The 17,862-nt window shown below is 43.8% G+C and overlaps 1 protein-coding gene across 2 annotated transcripts in view; it reads left to right on the top strand.

Annotated features, from left to right (window-relative positions):
* The window catches only part of CPLX2 (complexin 2), a 252,724-nt gene that overhangs the window by 108,091 nt on the left and 126,771 nt on the right, over positions 1-17,862 (top strand). The window contains exon 1 of one of the 2 annotated variants that reach the window (XM_068277114.1): positions 3,779-3,960. The exons of the other annotated variant lie outside the window; for it this stretch is intronic. The gene's annotated coding sequence lies outside the window, so the exon portion shown is untranslated. Of the gene's footprint in view, positions 1-3,778; positions 3,961-17,862 lie in introns of those variants that run through there. 2 annotated transcript variants of the gene reach the window in all.

The following is a 17,862-nucleotide window of genomic DNA, read 5'->3' as shown; positions in this document are numbered from 1 at the left end:
GAGGGACCCCCGTATATAAAAAACTCAAGGGGAATGAGCTGTACTGGGTGGCCACGCTACTAGATCCTCGGTATAGGCACAAAGTAGTGGAGATGTTACCAACTCACCAGAAGGCAGAAAAGATGCAGCACATGCAAAACAAGCTGGCAACTATGCTTTACAATGCGTTTAAGGGTGATGTCACAGCACAACGCAATAAAGGTACCACTGCCAGTAATCCTTCTCCCATGTCTACGCAGGCAAGGACAGGACGCTCCAGCAATCTTATGGTGATGTCGGACATGCGGACATTCTTTAGTCCAACGCCTTGCCTTAGCGCTTCCGGATTCAGCCTCCACCAACGCCTGGACCGGCAGGTAGCCGACTATCTCGCCTTAAGTGTGGATGTAGACACTGTGAGCAGCGATGAACCCTTGGACTACTGGGTGCACAGGCTTGACCTGTGACCAGAGCTGTCCCAATTTGCCATCCAACTTCTGTCTTGCCCTGCCTAAAGCGTTCTGTCAGAAAGGACCTTCATCGCAGCTGGAGGCATTGTCACTGAGAAGAGAAGTCGCCTAGGCCACAAAAGTGTTCAGTACCTCACCTTTATCAAATTGAATGAGGCATGGATCCCGGAGGGCCACTGCCCGCCCGAAGACTAAGTCAGTCCCCACACACAGCATCTCTGCCTGAACGCCGTGTGACTGGCTGCCTGCCCCAAGACTAAGTCGCACCGCACACAGCATCTGCCCGCAGGCCGCTTGACTGCCTTCTCCGCCACCACCAACAGGGTCCAGGACTCCAGGCAGATTCCTGAATTTTTAAGGCCACTGCTAGCAGCGGGCGCTATAATAATTTTTCTGGTGCGTGTACATGCCTGCCTAATTTTTTCTGGCTGCAGTGCAGCTGCAACAACAAAACAAAAGGCATGTACATGTGCCCATTCCCCTTCGTGATCATTACCTTGCCGCGGTGAAGGGGCTTGCGTATCACAATGAAGCAATGACCGCTGGCTATATGAGTGTCCTGGGGGGGCACACCAAAGATAATAAGGTCGTTGTTTCATTGTGGACAGACCAAATTGGATCAGCTGGACAGTCACTGTTGTTCTATCATTGAGCTATCACAGCCCGGCGACCATATAGGCTTGAAAACTGCCACGGCCTGCACTCTGGCCATGGTGCGCACCAGTCCAGCATGGCCGTCACTACACAAACAGCTGTTTGAAGTCCGTTACACAGTGAGTTTGGTGTATCAGTGTGAAGCAGTACTCTAATTACACTCCCTGATTGATGTATACACATGCAAGATGTTTTAAAGAGACACTGTAACGAGAAAAACGTCCCCTGGGGGGTACTCACCTTGGGAGGGGGAAGCCTCAGGATCCTAATGAGGCTTCCCCCGTCCTCCTCTGTGCCACGGGGGTCTCGCTGCAGCCCTTCAAAGCCGGTGCGATAAATCTGACAGCCTGTTCAATGTTTACCTTTCCAGGCTCCAGCGGGGCCGCTGTTTCGGCTCTTCTGACGGAGATAGGCGGAAATAGCCGATCTCCTTCGGGTCCGCTCTACTGGGAGACTTGCGCCTGCGCAGTAGAGCGGCCCGACAGAGATCGGCTATTTCCGCCTATCTCTGTGGGAAGAGCGTATACTGCGCCTGCGCTGGAGCCACGGAGGTAAATATTTACATCGCCGCCCCTCCGGGAGGATTTTCGCCGCCACCGTGGGACCGAGGTGAGTACCCCCCAGGGGACGTTTTTTCGTTACAGATTTTCTTTAAAGCACTTTAGGCCTGCAATTTAGCATTCAATGTGATTTCTGCCATTAAAACGCTGCTTTGCGTCAAATCCAGATTTTTCCCCGAAACTTTTGGCATCTATCCCTATCCGCCATGCCCCCATCCAGGTGTTAGACCCCTTGAAACATCTTTTCCATCACTTTTCTGGCTAGCATAAATTTTTCTAGTTTTCAAAGTTCGACTCCCCATTGAAGTCTATTGTGGTTCGCGGAAGTTCGTGAACCCGGTTCGCGAACCGAAAATCGGAGGTTCGAGCCATTTCTAATCAGGAGCCCCCAGGGGGCAGTTTAGGACCTAATCTAAAATCTAGCGTTGACAGATAGTGACTGGGGGTGATCGATGGGTGATTAGGGGGGTGCAAACAGTGGTCTAAAGGGGGTGATCAGGGGGGGTCTGAGGGGTGCTGTGGGCGATCAGGGGGCAGGGGGGGCAGGATCAGTGTGTATGTGTGATTAGAACTAGGGCTGCCTCCTCCCCTGGTGGTCCCTCGATCACTAGGACCACCAGGGGAGGAGGCAGCCTGTATAATACACTTTGTATACATTACAAAGTGTATTATACTCTTTTACAGGTCAAGATCGCGCTGTTAACAACCCGCTGGCACTGCTAAATGGCCGGCGGGTTGACGTCACGGGTGGGCGGAGCCTAATGCCGGCGGATCCCCAGCTAGTCCACCAGGTGCCGCCGCCGATCGGCGTTAGGCGGTCCTCGGGGTGCCACTTTGCCGGCACCTATTGGTAGTGGGTGGTCGGCAAGTTGTTAAGAGGAAATGCTAAGTATGTCAGTCAGCTACCATACCCTTTTTTTCTTGAACTTTGGCCAAAAATATTTAAGAACATCTGGAGTATCCCGGACTCTCATTTTCAGCTTTCCCACTACAAGCTGGTTTCTAGATGGTATATATCACCAAAACGAAAGGCTAAGTATGGTCTGGCGACAAGCGACACCTGCTGAAAATGTAACTAGTACCCGGGCTCTTTTGTACACATGCTTTGGGAGTGCCCGGTAGTGAAGAGTTTTTGGAATGCAATAGAGGATTTCTTTTTACAGCGCTTGAGCTTAGGGATCGGTTTAGATCCCTGTTGGCAATATTTGGTATTCGAGCTGTAGAAAACACTGGCCGGTGTAGGCAGCAATGGTCATTAGTGGATATGGGTGTAGATGTATCCAGAAGAGTTATTATTCGGAGATGGAAAGATGTTGAACCCTGTTCTAGACGAGAGTGGGGAGGGGAATGCACCTCATTTTTAAATGACCGAATATGGGAAAGGATGAGAAATTTTTGCGCAAAACTGATATAGTTTGCATGCAAAAATACGTTATCATTTCGCGCGAAAATTTGCAATCGCGCGAAATGCGGCCGTGCTATCAGTTAGCACTCTTTTGTGAATCAAGCCCAAGGTGTTTTTGCCTAGCTGTCTGGATAAGCTGCCATACAATTAATGACAAGCTATGAAATATAATGAGACCCTGGCTAAATCCAGACAGAGGTGTAAGGGTAGTACAGGCCACCTAAATGCCTGTGTAAAGCTAAAGAACACTGGCAGTCAGTGTGGTGCACTCACTGAAACAGTACCAGCCTGCTATGCATGACTAATAATTCATGAACTCCTCTCTGCCTGATACCAGAATGAGTTTAGGAAGGGAAGATGTTCTTTGTAGTCAGGCATGATTAATATTACACTGCCCAGCCAAGCAACGATGACAGAAATAATGAAGTAGCTCATTAGGATCTTTACAGGAAGGTCAAATGTGGGTTGGGTTCTGAGGGACCCAGCCTTTATAGCTTGTTGTCAAAATGCAAGGTCATCCCTCCCCCATCTCAGCACCTTCCACTACCCCCATCTCACGTCTTCTCAGCTGAGATGCCTCTTCTGCTATACACTGAGAGAGGATGCTGAAAAGATCTGAACGTAGCAGAGACCCAGCTGATCGCTATCAATCAATGTGGAGGAAAGACTAGTAGTTAGAATTTCCACCGGTAGGAGAGGGAGTGGGAAGAGACAGGAGGAGGGGAGAGTCACGTCAGTGAGTGAAGGGAGTGACTGCAGAGAGTTATCATCATCCAGGGGAGCGTAGGCACATTACACTTTACACTCCGCAGAGCTGACAACATTCAGCACTCTGGACACGGCTGTGTGTCTCGGGAAACCGGACTACAGAGCTCCCTCCACGGCCTCCCAGGTTAGTCATCTGTGTGTATCAATAGATGCAGGGAAAGAGCTGCGATTCCCCCTCTGTTCTGTCGGCACTACAACATGAATGGAGCATCGTAGTGCTGAACGGACAGCTCCTAATTCAGATCAGTGAGTGGAATCTGCGGAACTTCCCCAGGGCAGCGCTGTCAACTACTTCAATAACGACTCGTTTGATGTATTGAACTCTGGCTCAGCTTCCGCTTTAGCTGTGATTTTGGCTGTTTTACATTTTAGCGTTTTAGAAATCTTGGTGAAGTATGTGCTTTCTGTGTTGGTGAATCTGTGCATTAGGATCTAGCTGGCTGGCATATATGTAACTTTATTCGGTTACCTATACTGATATCTCTTGCTCAAACTAAAAAATTAAGGCAGGGTTTAGACTTGTTTTTGGCAGGAAACACACTTGCAGACTTGCAGAATTGCGCGTGCACTGCCACACTTGCAGTTTTAGTCAATGACCCGCTCCGGAATCGCACGTCCATTGGCGCTTGTTTACGTTTTTCCTTGCAATTTGCTATCGGACAACATTCTGCTTTTTTCTGCATGGCGCACAGGTTCATAATTCCAATGTATACCACCTCTTCGTGAAAATTCACGAAGGAACAAGGAAAATCATATGCAGGGAAAACACGATCGCAAACAGCAGAAACGCAGGAATCATGGGGGAAAATGCAAGTGTTTCCAACCTTTTCTGTGTGCGCTTTTTCTGCATGCGTTTTCTTTACACCACGTGTGTTTGCATGCAGAAAAAATGCACGCGTTTAAAGCACCTAATGTCCTTCTAGAGAAAATGCAGGATCTGGTGGGTGCGTTTTTCTGCAAGTGTGAAGTAGCCCATTGATTACATGGCTTCTTAGTTTAAATGCATTTTCCTATGCAGAAAACATGCAAAAAAAAATACAGACAAGTGTGAGCCATGCCTAAGGATGTCTGTAAATGGCAATTATGTATACGGTTACAGAATAACCCAGGCAGCTTGTGTTAGAAATATTTCCTTTCATGCTACCTGTAAATCTGGTATATTTATACTGAAAAGTTCTTGGAACGTCAATAACCATGCTATAATGACATTATATGTTCTGTTATGTATGTGATTCCTACATGTCTGTCATTTCTGCTTGATTTCTACTTCATGGCTACTGATCCTAAGGGACTGCTTAATACACATGATTTCTACCAGTTAATAGATAGCAGAACTCAAAATACATAGTAGATGCATTGTGCTAGTTTATTAAAGGGTTCTAGACACTGCACCTTATTTGTTGTTGCCTTCTGGAAACTTTTAGCTGCTGAAGAAATACTATCCTCTGTGTGTGTGTAATGAATACAGAAATGACTGGGGGAAGAAATGACAAATGAATGTGATAATGAGATAGGTAACACATGAACTGCCCCTGTCAAGCAGAATAGCTAGTACTGATTGTGCTTGGTTTCACTGGCTGCATAGAAACTAGCATGCCAAATGGCAGGTGATAAATGATTTTCATCAATGCAAGTTCACTGTATATTCAAATAAGGAATGAATTGATTGTGCTGAACTAATGCTAAGTCACCAGTCCACCACACTCTTACTAGGAGAGCGCACTATTAAACCTCATGCACATTTTACACGTGAATTAACATTAATATGGGCATCATATCAAAGAAGGGAGGGTACTTCCTACCTTCTGTATTTAGTACATAAAACCTTCTTTTTGCAATGTGATGATGATCCAGGATCTTGAAAACACTTTATTACCCAGTGGGGGTGAGCTATATTCCCTTATGCTCTTTTGTTGGTTGTACTGGGCAAACTGAGTTTGTGAGTGTAGTATTAAGCCTAGTACACACATCCAATTTTGATTGCTCAATCATTGACTAATTGTACCACCCCCGTGTAGTATGAAGGCCAACTGACTTTGTATACTATGAACAGATTGGGCTTGATTTACTAAGCGGTTCTAACCTACTTAGCATGTCTAAAGTCTTTAGGCATGCAAACCAGGGTGCTAAGTAGGTTAGCACCGGTTTTCTCAATCAGTTTGCGCGCTAAGCACCGCACGCAAAGTCCTATGCGCGCACTAAGTCCCATAGGCTTGAGTGGATATTTCGCACGGAGCGCCCTGCGCTCTGTGCAGTGTGCGCTCAGAACTTTGCGCGCGGTACTTTGCGCACGATCACTACTTCTCACATTTCAACTGAGTTTAGACATGCTAAGGGCCAGTGCTAAAGTTAGCACCCTTTTGTGAATCGAGCCCATTGTGTAGGTTACTTCTCATACTGTATGGAGGTGGTAAAATTAGCCCATGATGGCCAATGAAAATTGGATGTGTGTACCAGGCTTACTATCTGTACCCACCCAGGAACCTGTTCTGACTGGCTACATGTCAATTTGGCTCATTTCATACCAGCCCCCCCCCCCCCCCCCCCCCCCCTCCAGTTTTTATGTGTACCACACAAAATATAATTCGCTTCAAAGAAAAAAATGTATAACTTAACTAACTTTCCATTAGTAGAGGGATCATAAGTGTGATCAGTATATGTATTTTGCCATAGTTGTATGTGACTTTTGAAAGATATACCATTTGCCATCACCTGCATCTAACACAGCAGCAGATATTTTTACATTCTCAGAAATTCATCCTTTTCCTCGCACACAATCAGCACATAATCACATAGGTTGATCACATTTTTCTTTTTCTCAGACTGTTGATTGCAAAGAATGATTTTCCAACCAGTTGAAAGGTTTGAGCAGGCATACGCTAATACGCTATACCCATTAGTCACAAATTAAATTTTCATTTTATGGAAGGCTTTGATTATTATCCATGTTCATCAAAAGCCTGGTGATCTCACAATGTAGATTGGCTATCTATACTGCTCTGTATTTAAACCTCTATCTTATGTGCAATATTGTGTTCTTGTTTTTCTTTCCTGATTTGAGTGTACGATTTGAAATGATTGAGTTAATGATTTCAGACATTATTTTCAAATATTGAAATGTTTACAGTTTTTCAAGTAATGGCTATAGATTATTTATATGGATTATTCCATAAACTTATAAGATAACTATACATTTTACCTTTTCTGTCATTGGTTTTTAAAATAGCCCTTAGTCAGTGACAGTGATGCAAGTGTAATGCATTATTGAATTTCTCGTACAAGGAAATATGAGAAGACGCGAGATCCCCTTTTGTTTATGTGAAGCTGCAGCATAAAGTCTTGTCTGATGACTTTCAGGCAGCATCTTTTCTGCACCTCCAGCCTCATGTTCTGCTAAACAATATTTAAATGTATGGACAGTTTGAGGTTCTTCTACTTCTGCTTTTCTCCTCTACTGCAAACAGCAAATATGATAAAGCTTAGTCAATATTTACAAGGCTTGTTGGCTGGGTGACAGTGCAAGGTCGAGGCTCTACGGACAACCCGGAAGTTAGCGACCTGTTCTGTTGCTTTGGGGGAGTGCCAACGGAGTGCCACATAATGAGGCAACACAGAGGGGGGCGGGTTAAGTAAGAAAAACCATGCCCTCAGGCTAGTTGTTGGCCTAGTTGTTACGCCAGATGGATCACTTGATGACGTGCCAAAGGGGATTAGGTGCTGATATGCACATGTTAGATTCTTGCACAAGACAGTCTTTATCAGCATAGATTAGCCCTTTGGTCAGTAGTTTTCATCCACCCATGCCACACTGCTCGCACCTTTGTTATATTCCTTCTCACTCGTGCCACACCCAACCCACACTTGTCATGTTACTTCCCACCTATGTCATGCATCTCTAACTCAACCCATACTCAGTGGCGTAGCAATAGGGGATGCAGAGGTTGCGACCCCACTGGGTCCCTTGGGACAGATGAGCCCCACTAGGCACCCTTCCCCCAACCACAGTATTAGCTCTTCAATGGTACTATGCTGGTAATGACCAATTGTATGTATGCTTTGAATAGTGGAAATCATTTACCAACTGTTTCTCTCCTCTGCTTTCACCTCTCACACTGTGGTTGTCATTGGCAGGGTTTATTGCGCCATATGAGTTGTTATGTATACAATGCTTGGGGGGCCCAATGTAAAACTTCTACTAGGGCCCACAGCTCCTTAGCTATGCCGCTGCCCATATTCCCTCCCACCCATACCCTACTTCCTCCCACCCATACCCTACTTCCTCCCACCCATACCCTACTTCCTCCCACCCATACCCTACTTCCTCCCACCCATACCCTACTTCCTCCCACTTATACCCTACTTCCTCCAACTAATACCATACTCCCTTCCACCCACATCACATCCTTTCCACCCATGCCATCCTCCCTCCTATCCATGTCACACTCCTCCATGCAATACTCCTTCTACCAATGCCACACCTATCCCACCCATGCTTCACTTCTCTCACCCATGCCACACACTTCCAGCCATGCCACACTGCGCTCTTCCCAATGACAATTTTTACTGCCCCCTTAGCTGCACTATAGAGTGACATGTGTGCCAATGCTGAAACCAAGCAGCTGTCCAATGGGGTGGGGGAAGGACCTTGGTAGCCAAATCTATAGCCAGTACTTCCTGAAGACCTGTCAGGGTTAAACAGATCTATGTTGGTGACAGCAGGCAGCACCGATGATGTGGTTAAGCTGCATATTGTGGGTTTTTACTGTTTGTTAGGTATGCAGTAATCCAGTACATGGTTGCTTTCTTGCCGAGTGCTGCTGTTTTATGTAAACAAAGGGCTTTCTTGCTGCCTTGTATGACATGGGGTCTGAATACTGGAGCTACCTTTTAAGTTTTGAAAGTAGAGTTTTAGAACTTTTATTTTAGCATCATCTTATTACCCAGTTGATATCCAGTAGTTTAATATATATAGCCATTCTGATATTTTTATATCCAGAGCCATTACAAGAAAGCACTCTGAGGACTCTCTCTGCAATCATTTGTGTCATAGAAGAAGAGATAAAGTAAACACACTTTGGCTGTATTTCTAAGCGCTATCAGGCTGAAATGTGTCCCAGGTTACATATGTGTACGCACAGCCAGAGCTGGAAATAGAATACTGGCCTAGCGGTGCATGTTCTGTGGCAAACACATCTCTATAAATTCCATCTTTCAGAAGCCTTTCTGTATTTTCCACATTCTACTCACTGCTGAATGGACAGGTCTTTTCAATTAGATTGGTTTGTGACTAGCAGCTGCCAGAATTCAACACAATATGAAAGACTCAGTATAAAAGCAAGTGAATAGATTGCACAAATCACATGAAGTCTATTATTTTCTAACCCATCCTGTCACAAATATTGACACAATGAACAAACCGCTTGCAGATGGTGTACTGACAACTATAAGGGCCATGTCTTTTTGTGTCACTGTTTATTTTTGTACCGAGCTATAATTCATATACAGACCAAGCCAGCGAGGAGTTGTGATAGGCGATGATGATGTTTAAAGTGGGGCAGATGGGACCACCAATCACATTTCAGCATACCGTTGTCAGACCTACAAAAGGCAACAGTTGATGGATTGCTTTGGGCTACTGAACTTCTCACGTCATTGTGGTTCTTTGCTTTATTCAATAAGCCTGTTAATATTTATAGTTTTATGTCAAATAGTCTGCAAGGGAATTTAACGATTTTTAAAGGGTAAAATTTAAAATATGTGCAAACATAGACAAATAAGAAGTAAATGACTTTTCTCCCATGTTGCTGTCACTTACAGTAGGTAGTAGAAATCTGACAAAAGCGACAGGTTTTGAACTAATCCATCTCTTCATAGGGTATTCTCAGCAAGGTTTTTATTCTTTATAAAGATATTCCCTAAAAGGGATTTAAACAGGGATGCTGGTCAGCTTTCCTGCTTGCTACACAGTTTTTTGGCAGATGGACAGAGCAACTGCCATTCAATAAGTGCCTTTAAAAATAAATAAATCCCTGAGAATCCCCTATGAAAAGATGGACTAGTCCAATACCTGTCACTTCTGTCAGATTTCCACAACCTACTGTAAGTGACAGCAACATAGGAGAAAAGTCATTTATGGCTCATTTTACTCTGGAAAAAAACATACTTCTTATTTGTATATGTTTGCACATATTTTAAATGTTATTTTTTTTTGCCATAGTGCCCCTTTAATAATTAAAGTGTGCACAGGCAGAGAATAAGGTTTTATCTCTCTGTTCTATTTATTGCCTGAGGGATATATACATAAAGTCACTTTCCTGTTCTCAAAGAAGTCTTTAGCTGTAGAACCTGACAGGATTCACTCTGCTTCAATAATTGATGGCCCCTTCATTTGTTGCATGTTATTGAATATATTATAGCCATGTATCTTTGCCATCCCTCTAGATTGCTCAGGTTTTGTGAGCAGAATGTTGTAGGTTAACATCATTATCTGTTTCCACCCCTATTAACTGGCCCTGTGATACAGTAAATGCTGCCCACTCCCTATGCTGCTCGATGCAGATATTAAAGTCTGGTGCTGAAGACTGTCTTTCAGCTGCAGGAAATGAGTTTCTGCTGTGAGTGACTGGGGGATTTCATCTGCACCAAAGTGAAATGTGAAATAGACTTGCTTATCATTAAATGGAGAATGCAATGAGTTTACTCATGTAGGAGATATGTTTATAGTAGGCTGGTGCGTTAGGAAATTTGATATGCAAAAAGGCTGACAAGCAATGTGACAGGTAGTGGGTTAAGTGTTTGCTGAGTGACTTCGCTCTGCACAAAACTTAAGCATAGGCGCAGGTTTGGATTTTTTTGTTTTCTGTCTGGTATTATGTATTGATATAGAGCTAATATATTTGTATGGAACAATGAACAATATACATTGAACACTCATGTCGCTCACTGTACCTCAGTGGGGCTCAATATCCAAGGTCCATACCACAGATGTAGGTCATTTTCTGGGAAAGCCAGGTACTTCACCAGTTAGGCTATAGGAGGAAATCACACAGGAAACCTACATAATCACGTAGAGAGCATACAAACTGTTGGTCTGTCTGCCTCGCTTGTATCACTGTCTGTCTTTCTTTTTCACTGATTGTGTATCTGTCTATGTCTGTTATATTGTTTTCTGTCTGTTTATAACCAGCTTTTTGCCATCTGCCATAAACTTGTTAAACTAAGAATCTTCTCTGAAATAATGAACATTGTGTACAAATTGTTTAAAGGACACATCCAAGCTGTAGGAAAATTAAAAAATCCACTTACCTGGGGTTTCCCCCAGCCCCTGCCAGTCGTCCTGTGCCCTTGCTGCAGCTCTGCTCACTGCAGGTTGTCCGGGGTCCCCTCCGGTGCAGAATGTCCACTGCGCCTACGCGAGCGGCTCTCAGAGTCGCACTAGCATCTTCCAGACTGTACTGCGCCTGCGCTGTACAGTCCAGATGACGTCAGCACGACCAGTGATCCTGCGCGCTGGTGCACAGGAGAAGCCAACCCAGAAGCCGACCTGGCGAGGTCGGCATCTCCACCAGAGTGGACTGGGAGCCACCAGAGCTGCAGTGAGGGCATAGGACGGATGCTGGGGGCTGTAGGAAGCCCCAGGTAAGTGGATTTTTTCTTTTTAAAGTGCTCGGACCTTCCTTTTAAATATTTGAAATACCTGGCATACTTGTATAATTACTATCTATCTATCTATCTATCTATCTATCTATCTATCTATCTATCTGTTTCTGTAACTACTGAGACACAGACTTTTTACAATAACATGAATTCGATATAGCCAAAGGTTTTCTTACAACATAATTATATTTGTGTTTATAGGCAGAAAGGTGGATAGGCAATTGGATTCCTGTTGATTGGATTGATACTGTACACATTATTGTAAAAGTACAACTTGGATACAAAATAATTACCTGACCTATATAAAAACGTTGATCTCCAGCGGGCAACTGATGGTGAGTGACGGTGACCACAGTTGGCAATGGCAAAGTAAAAACACTTTCTTAATTACTGATGTCTTCCATGGAGATGTGTGCACCAGAAATTTTTATTACACACTCTCATTATTTACCCTTTTTACAGCCTTCTGATAGTCTGATCCTGTCATTAGGACTCACTTCCTTCTGCTAATTGTGGTGTCCCTAAAGGTGCATAAGCATGCATTAGGCTTATTACCTGCAGGAACTGAGACTCAATTCTCTCGAGTGACTGTTGAGGGTTGAGTGCCATAAAGATGCATCACAAAGCTACAACCTCTCACTGCTTTATGTTGCTATGGAGGAGGAGGAGAAACAGTGCAGCGCAGTGTACAATGGAGAAACTTCTAGCAGGAGGTTGAATGAGGGGAACAATGGGCTCGAGCCTCATTGTCACTAAAGATCCATTGTACTGGATCCTTATGAGATCAGTGGACCTGTCCACATGGTCCTGAACTGCTACCTTGACCGAGTGCCATCTTGCATTTGTGCCTAGCTTAGACTAGTAAAGTCTCATTGAAGTCCAACTCTAAGCACACATTTAACTCCTGTGTATGTATTTAGTGACAGAGCTTTTTATTTTAGTGTGTTCCTTGATTAACTATAGTCAGCTCAATAACTTTCTAAATGACTGACCAGAAGCCCTTTCCCATCCACTTTCTGCAGCACAGACATCCTTTATTATAGCCTGCAATGTTCTAAGGGAGATTTGTCTGTGCTACACCCTCCTGGAAATCTGAATCTCACCATGGGCTTGATTCACAAAGCGGTGATAACCCAGTTAAAGACTTTGGGCCTGATTCACAAAGCGGTGCTAACAGTTAGCACGCTGTTGAAAAGCCCTTTATCACGCCTAAACTCAGTTTAGGCATGATAAGTTTAGGTGTGATAAGTTTAGGTGTGATAAGTTTAGGCATGATAAGTTTAGGTGTGATAAGTTTAGGCATGATAAGTTTAAGCACCAACTGCGTTAGCACCGTAGTGCACAACTGATCAAACGGTTTGCGCTAGCAAAGTCTGGTGCACTTCGCATAGAGTGTAATGGCGCTGCTTTGCGTGCGGGATTTGCACGCTATCTACACTTATCTAAACTTAGCATGCCTAAACTTATCACACCTAAACTTATCACACCTAAACTTATCATGCCTAAACTGGCTTTTCACCAGCGTGGTGCAATGGTTATCATGCCTAAAGTCTCTAACTGGGTTAGCACCGCTTTGTGAATCGAGCCCTTTAAGCGTGATAACCAATTTTATCATGCCTAAACTCAGTTTAGGCATGATAAGTTTAGGCATGATAAGTTTAGGCATGATAAGTTTAGGTGTGATAAGTTTAGGCATGCTAAGTTTAGATAAGTTTATTACGCGCGCAAAGTCCCGCACGCAAAGCAGCGCCATTAAACTCTATGCAAAGTGCACCAGACTTTGCTAGCGCAAAACTTTTGATCAGCTGTGCACTGCGGTGCTAACCCAGTTGGTGCTTAAACTTATCACGCCTAAAAACTTATCACACCTAAACTTATCATGCCTAAACTTATCACACCTAAACTTATCACACCTAAACTTAACATGCCTAAACAGAGTTTAAGGGCTCGATTCACAAAGCGGTGCTAACCCAGTTAGAGACTTTAGGCATGATAACCATTGCACCACTCTGGTGAAAAGCCAGTTTAGGTGTGATAAGTTTAGGCATGATAAGTTTAGGTGTGATAAGTTTAGGCATGATAAGTTTAGATAAGTTTAGATCGCTTGCAAAGTCCCGCACGCAAAGCAGCGCCATTAATCTTTATACGAAGTGCAGCAGACTTTGCTAGCGTAAAACTTTTGATCAGCTGGGCACTGCGGTGCTAACCCAGTTGGCGCTTAAACTTATCATGCCTAAACTTATCACACCTAAACTTATCATGCCTAAACTTATCACACCTAAACTTATCACACCTAAACTTATCATGCCTAAACTGAGTTTAGGCATGATAAAGGGCTTTTCACCACGGTGCTAACTGTTAGCACCGCTTTGTGAATCAGGCCCCATGTGGTGATGATGAGCCAAGCAGCCAACTCACCCACAAAGCTTGTTTGTAACTCTTTGGGCTCGATTCACAAAGCGGTGATAACCCAGTTATCACGCCTAAAAGACTTTAGGCGTGATGACCTTTTCACCACTGAGTTATCACCGATTTTTCCTGCTCTTCGCGCGAAGTTACCGCGCGTACGCGCGTTCGCGCGTTCGCGCGTGAGAGCGCGCGCAAAGTCCCATAGGGCTTAATGGGAGCTTCGCGCGAAGCGGGGACGCTGCGCGCTTTGCGCGCGGCAACTTCGCGCGAGTTTCTTCTTATCATGCCTAAAGTGACTTTAGGCGTGATAAGGGCCTTTTCACCACGGTGCTAACACTTTGCACCGCTTTGTGAATCGAGCCCTTTGAATGTAGTCACATCAGTTTACAACAGCTGCAGAAACAGAAATAAAGATACTCTTTAAGGCGATGTACAAACACTTGACTATTTTTGCGCAACATAATAATTTAGGACAGTTTGAAAGTTCGGTGAGGGGTAGGAGTTGTTTCACTATGGGAACTTAATTAGAACTACAATAGCAATTGGACCAGCAGCAGAGAGGCCAACGTTGTCAGTGGGTAAGTGTACTCATGCTAGACTGTCAACTGAGCTGATCATGAACACAGATGAGAACAATCTAGTATGTGTACATAGCTTATGTCCTCATTTAGTATTTTTAGATTTGTGGACATTAATCATGTCTGTGGGCTATCCTCATTATTCCATCTCTGGGAGATATTCATGGAGCCGAAATATATCATGTGTTAAGGTGCCCATCCATGATATAATCTTGACTGAACAATCTTACCAAATATATGTAGTAAAAGGGAAAGCTGTATATAGTAGCAAAAGGAAGGTGTTTCTGGCATACGAGCGCCTGCCACGTATCAGCTACCCTATGGACCGCAATATGTTTGAGGCTATGGGGTGCCATGGACATGAAGTTTGGCACATGATCAGGGCACTCTGACAGCGTCCTCTCGAGCAGTGGCGGGGACAACGCTAAAAGCAACATTAAAGCAAGCCTGAAGGGGAAAAACACAATGATACTGTATACTAATGCCCTGCAGATTCAAACCAGCGTCTTCCTTCTCCCCTTTGCTGTCCCATTTGGCCACTGTACAATCCTAAATCTCGGAACCTCCATTTTGAAAATGGTGCCAGCGTTCCGTGGACTGTGTGCTTGGGATGAGAGTGCATGAAGAGTGCAGGGAATGGGTGGTGAGATCACAGATGTGGGCGGGGAAGTGGGAGAGACACATGGAGGGGGTCAGCCTGTTTCTCTTTCTACATATTCAACTATATTTGTGAATATTTCCCATACAAATGTAGCATAGTCACTGGCTTCATTGCATAACATTAGCCAGTGGGATAGCTAAGGAGCTTGGGGCCACATTGCAAGTTTTACATGGGGCCCCAGGAACTATTGATATGGAGCCCCAAAGCCTGTCAATGACAACTGCAGGGCCAGAGAGGTGTAATCAGAGTAAGGAAACAGTTTAAGGATTAATACTATTCAATGCACATATAGAGGTGTGCAATATGAGCGTAGCACCAATACAAAGCTAATAGAAGGATGAAGGAGGATGTCATAGTGGGCCCCTCTGGTCCAGGGGCCCCAGTGTGGTCACAACCTCTGCATCCCCTTTTGCCACTGACATTAGCCACAAGTTGTAGCCTTAAGGTGGCCACACACCATACAATTTTTTAAATATCTGTTCAATTTAAAGAATTGCAATCAATTTTTCTGACTGATTGTAACATTTCAAAAATATGACCAATGTACCACACACATATGTACAATTTTTTCCTCAATTATGATAAAAAATGATTGGAAACTCAGAGAAAATTGCTAGGGTATGTATATTAATACATTAACAATCCAACACACACCATACAATCTTTAGTAGAAATTGAAGAGAAATATCTGGCATTCCGGATCGATTTAAATCGAAAAAAACGGGAAATCCGATCAGATTTTTCAGTCGAATGAAAAAAAAGCTTTAGATTTTTTCGAGAGATACGATCGTTTTTATCGAATTACTGTAAAATCGGATCATTTTATTGTATCGTGTGTGGCCACCTTAAGACTTTTTAAGGTGCCCATTAATGGTACAATTTTTCACTAAATGCGATCTTTCGATGCGATTTGAATGTTCGTCATTATTTGGAAGGCAATTATCGATTGTTCGCATTTACTGAATGATTCTTTCTTCAAATTCATAAAATCCAACTTTTAGATCGATTTTATCCTATTTAGCAATTGACCAAAGAATCGTTCCTTATCGATTGCCTTCATAAACAGTGATTTTTCTATACAATGTTTGTAAAAATCACGTCAAAAGATCGCATTTGGTGAAAAAAATTGTACCATTAAGGGGCACCCTTATTGTGATAAACCCCTAAAGAAGCTTCAGGCTGTCAGTACAAGGAGCACTTCAGCTTAAAGAGAACCTGTTACAAAAAAAAGTTCCCCTGGGGGGTACTCACCTCGGGAGGGGGAAGCCTCAGGGTCCCAATGAGGCTTCCCCCTCCCCTGTAGCTGCAGGCAGTCCAGCGTTGGCTCCCCTGAAGTGGCCCGAAATCCTCCTCGATAAGCCTGACAAGCGCTGATAAGCGCTGATCTATTCTCCTTTCCTGGCTCCAGTGCAGGCGCAGTATCGGCTCTCCGCACAGAGATAGGCGAAAATAACCGATCTCTGTCGGGTCCACTCCAGGGCGCAGGAGACTTGCTTCTGCGCAGTAGAGTGGGCTGACAGTGATCGGCTATTTCCGCCTATCTCAGAGCGGAGAGCCGATACTGCGCCTGCGCTGGAGCCGGGAAGGTAAATATTTACATCCCCACTGTTCGGGCGCCGCCGCCGTGGAACCCAGGAGGACGGGGTAAGCCTCAATAGGATCCGGAGGATTCCCCCACCCGAGGTGAGTACCCCCCAGGGGAGGTTTTTTTTGTTACAGGCAAGAGGAACTGTAGTGAAAATATTGTAATGAATAAAACTGCTTTTTTTTTTTTTTACAGTATTTATAAATTTAGCACATGTTTGCCCATTGTAAAGTCTTTTCTTACTCTGATTTACACTCTGAAACTGATCACAGCAGCATCTTTAGTCCTGGCAAGTGCAGCTCTGCAGAATGTTTGTTTATGAGAATTCCAAAGCCAGTAAAAATAATGCCTTGTTTCTCAAAATGCTCTGGGAGGAGAATTCTGCATATCTGCATTCAGGAATATCTAGATATAAGAAGTGTTTCTAATAATGAAACCAGGAAAATGACTGTAAAAGTGGGTATCCTAAATAATTTACTGCATTCTAGTTTTTCACTTTAGTGCTTCTGTAAAACAACCAAGCTTTGTCCTTTCAACTTTATTAAATAGAAGAATGGTGATTTTAGATTCATTTTGAGTTGATTTTAGTGAGGAATCCACAATCACTATTGAGTTCTGCCACAGACTCGTATCAGAACTGCTACCTGCCAGACACTCATTATTATTTGGAATTGGCGTTAAAACTCCAGTCTTGTACATGTTACATCTCTGAATGTGTCTCACCACCTGCTTAGTGCATTTGCTGTACACTAGGGGATAATGAGCTAATAGACATATTGCATTACATTCTATTTATCCGTGCCAGGCATACCCACAGGAAGGAAGGACAATTACATTATTATTGATTCTTGGCATTATATTACATATAACACTATCTGGATATCTCTGATTTCTAAAGGTCTCATTCCCACTCTTCGATTTAATACAACACAATACAGTTCATACACATAATAGAGATCAGTATTTTCTGTATCTGTATGTATGAGGCTAGGTTCTAGTAGTCAGTTGCATAACTCACACGCAATAATGACTGTGAACTGCAATGAAGACTGGACATAGACTTTAATACAAAGTTTGTATGCAGTGAGTTAGAATAACATGATCTGTTACAACGCAGTACTGTGAACAGGCCCATAG

Source organism: Hyperolius riggenbachi, chromosome 3 (genome assembly GCF_040937935.1).
Source record: "Hyperolius riggenbachi isolate aHypRig1 chromosome 3, aHypRig1.pri, whole genome shotgun sequence".
NCBI classification, from domain to species: Eukaryota; Metazoa; Chordata; class Amphibia; order Anura; family Hyperoliidae; genus Hyperolius; species Hyperolius riggenbachi.
The sequence above is the reverse complement of the archived record's forward strand: the minus strand, read 5'-3'. Positions and strand labels throughout refer to the sequence as shown.